The sequence below is a fragment of the Ricinus communis genome, chromosome 3, assembly GCF_019578655.1.
Source record: "Ricinus communis isolate WT05 ecotype wild-type chromosome 3, ASM1957865v1, whole genome shotgun sequence".
In the NCBI taxonomy this organism is placed as follows: Eukaryota; Viridiplantae; Streptophyta; class Magnoliopsida; order Malpighiales; family Euphorbiaceae; genus Ricinus; species Ricinus communis.
In genome coordinates this window covers 20303073-20307131 of record NC_063258.1, presented here as the reverse complement: position 1 = coordinate 20307131, position 4059 = coordinate 20303073, and the positions used below count along the sequence as shown (strand labels likewise).

Sequence of the window (4059 nt, the reverse complement as noted above, 5' to 3'; positions counted from 1 at the left end):
AATCATATTCATCTACAAACTATATCAACCAGAATCACCTCAAAATCATTTATATAAAGAGAGTTCTAATAATTTTAGTACAGCTGCTCCAATTCTCATTTCAGCAGAGCAGTAAAATATTATCTCTTAAACGACCAACTAAATGGCTAAAGTTTCTCATGAAATTTTGTAGACTTATAGATAACATCTTAAAGTTTACACAAACACTAAATTCACTAAATTTCGACTTGTATAACTCAAGTTATACTCAAAATACCTAGCCTATTTTACACGGGTCAAAAATCAGCAACATGCAAATATCTACAATTCATGTAATCAAACATTAGATGATATGTTTTTCCATAAAATTACACATGATTCATGCTATATCATATCTAATTCCAGTACTACAGGTTCAAATAATGTTTTTTCCAAATTACCCAAAAACCTAACTTAATCACTCAAATAGATAGTTAAAGATAAACTCACCTCTATTAGGCTTCTTGCTCTTCAATTAAATCTATCAACAATGATACTTTCTCCAAACCTTAATTATCTTATTTATCAAAAGCTTCAAATGATGTTAATAAAGTTTGAGAGAAAACGAAAGGAAAAAAAGAAAATGAAATGGTGTTGGTAGAGATTCTCCACTCACCTTCTCATTTTATTATTATTGTTGTTATTATTATTATTATTATTATTATTGCCACTTATCACTCTCTTTAAGGTGCCAATTGTCCTTATAACTTTCCTCCCCATACAACCTTCACTATAAATTCTATCAGTCAATTAACCCCTTACTCAAACTTATACTACAAATAACTCCTCTAACTATCCTTACAATTTTGTCCTTACTTAATTGAAATACCCATAAACTCTACTACACTCATATATCCTTCTACCACTTAATATAATGAAAGTTGTTACATAAAATTATGATGCAGATAACATGTTTAATGATATGCTAATGCATATTAATTATTATTTAAAATACGGCTGTGACAGCCGCTTCCATGCGCTTTCACTCAACACTCGTATTCATGCTCACCAAATAAAACCAAACCATCATACTAGACAAAGATAAGAAAAAGATACAGAAAAGAAATAAACAAAATGATAACATAGTTAGGAACAAGAAATGATGGAGACTCGCCCTCTTTCCTCCAAAAGATTCGTCTGTTCATTGTAAGAATTATATCAATACTCGATCAAGTAATTTTCTTTCGCATTTTTAAGCCAAAACAAAACCATCATACAAGACGTAAATTAAAAAGAGACAAACAGAAGAAATAACAAATGAGTTTAGATTTGTATGGCCAAGTATAAGGACCAAATCAAATTAATTTAGACACAAGGGAACAAAAAAGAAAGGTAGCATGAGAATAATAAGTGTAGCTTCACTAGAGCAGGTCTTCATAAGTCTGCAAGGTTCTTGAAAGAACATGTAACTTAATTCTCTGCAAAGAAAGATGTTCACTAGTAAACTCCTCTCTAGTTCTTGATTTGACTTTAGTATATTCATATTTCTTTATAGGTCCTTTTAAGAACTTTGTGGACTTATGAAGACCCATACTAGTGAACCTAGACTTATTACTCATGTCCTTTCTTTCTTTTGTGCTGTTTGTCTACCCTTGTGTTTATATTAATTCTATTTGATCCTTACGCTTAGGCATGAAAGAGAATAATGAATTTGTTCTTTTAATTTATTCCTCTCTTTTTATTCTATGTCTTGTATGATGGTTTGGTTTTATTTGGCGAGAATAAACAGGAGTATTGAGTTAAAGCGCATGGAAGCAACAATCATAAGTACCGATCCAATGCTTGGACAAATGCGAGAAAAGAAATTTAGTTGATCGATTATTGATATCATTTTCTGAATAATCACGGATGAACCTTTTAGAGGAAAGAGGAATGCTGAGAATCGAGGCATGCCCAAATATCCCGATTCAGGATTTCCTTATTTCTCTAGGCATGAGGATTCTTGATAACACAAGGATTAGCATAAGGAATCATGGAAATGCAATTAACAAGTTTGATCGGTGGCATTAGGGCTTCGGTTGATGATCAAGCAGGCGAGACATAAATCCACACGCATAAGGAAGAAATCATGTTGTTTTCAATAAATCCAAACATAATACAAGCAAGAATGCGAGCGTTTTGATGTTTGGGACGCATATAATGAAGTAACTTGTGTGGGAGTGTTATTAGGTAGCCCAACATGAATTTTCCCTTATCTTTGTTAAGTTGGCTCATAAGATTTGGGACTACGAGAGTTGTTGACCAGTCAACTCCTCTCTAGTTCTTAATTGGTATAGTTTATTCATCTTTCTTATTTATTTACTCATATTTAGCTTATACTTCTTCTTATGGAATGAAAGCTTTCGCACTATGAAAACCACATGCAACCGAATATCTGAGGCTAGTGAGGATATAATTTCAATTTTCTACCTTGCAGAGAATTAAGTTATAGGTTTTTCAAGAACATTGCGAACTTATGAAGACTTTACTACCAAACCTAAACTTATTGCTCACTTCCTTCCTTTTCTTGTGTTCTTAGTCTACCAAAAACCCATTTTTGGCCCCTACATAGTCGATTCAGACTGTGTAGAGCCCATCGACTCTGTTCACAACCGAATTAGCTCTACACAGAGTCGATCAGCTCTATGGGTTAAGGCATAAATCAATTTGATTTGATCCTTATGCTTAGCCATGGAAGAGGATAAAGAACTTGCGATTTCTTTCCTTATCATATCTGAAATCCTACCTATGTTCTCATTTGTTCTTTTCTTTTGTTCCTCTCTTTCTAATATATGTATTTTATGATGGTTTGGTTTTATTGGGTGAGCATAAACATGAGTGTTGAGTTAAAGCGCATGGAAACAAAAATCATAAGCACCGATCTAATGCTTGGACAAATGTTATGAAAGAAATTTAGATGATTAAATATTAATATCATTTTTTGAGTTATTATGCTCTCTAGGTGCATTACCCATATAGCGTACCTGTTCAAGGTTAGCAGAAACAATAGAGGATGGAGAAGGAGAAGTGGAAGGTGAAGCAAACATACCTCTCGCATTACAATTTGTACCGTAGTGCGGGCCACCATAGAACTTGCAACCAATCTATGCTACATGAACTGGCATCTGGAGCTGGTCTATTTTCTTGGCCAAGAGCTCCACCTGAGCTACCAAGGCTACTATAGAATCCAATTGGTTAACCACTCCTTGCTTAACTGGCCGACTCCTAGAGGATTGCCATTGATAGTTGTTCATGGCCATCTCCTCTATCAGATTTTGTGCCTGCTCCAGCATCTTATTGTTCAGGGCCCCACCTGCTGCAACATCTACCATCTACCTAGTAGCAAGGTTCAAACCACTATAGAAATTTTGAACCTGCATCCATACTGGTAATCCGTGGTGTGGGCAACATCGAAGCAAGTCCTTGTACCTCTTCCAGGCATCATACATGTTCTCATTATTGAATTGCACAAAAGAAGATATGTCATTTCTCAATCTAGTGGTTTTAACAGGAGGAAAGTACTTATATAAGAACTTCTCAGCCAAAGAACTCCATGTTGTAATAGTGTTGGCTAGGAGTGACTGCAACCATCTCTTCGCCGGCCCTCGGTTACTGTGGTCAATATACTCGCCTATGTCCCTGCAAGAGAAGGTATAGCAAACTCGTACATTGTCCAGTTTTCATTCGTAGCCTAGTTGTTGTTATTGTCTCCCATCTCTGTTGGTCTATTCACAAGGGCTTCAATCTCTATTCGCGCCTCCTCTTCTTCTTGCATACGCTTCCTCAAAAGACAGAGGGATCGCTCTAGTTCAGTAAGAGGGTATACAGGTGTAGGATTAGAGCTCCTGGTCATAAGCTACCTGAAATTAAGAGGCATCAACTAATGAACACAGAAATGAATAAAAGAATAAAGAATCAAAAGACACAAAACAACAATGGCTAGAGTAACACAGACACGAATTCACTCTAGTTCACCAAGGTTGTTCTCCAAAGAACGTGCCCCAAAACTTGATGAGCTATTGATGCAGCTACAATCTAAGGCAATGAATTCATCGATGCAGA

General features: G+C 35.5%; 1 non-coding gene across 1 annotated transcript; it reads left to right on the top strand.

Moving 5' to 3' along the window:
• Positions 1 to 3387: 3387 nt before the first annotated feature.
• LOC125369646 lies at positions 3388 to 3494 on the top strand. Its single transcript, XR_007215323.1, has one exon. It is a non-coding gene; the product is annotated as a small nucleolar RNA R71 (small nucleolar RNA).
• Positions 3495 to 4059: the final 565 nt, after the last annotated feature.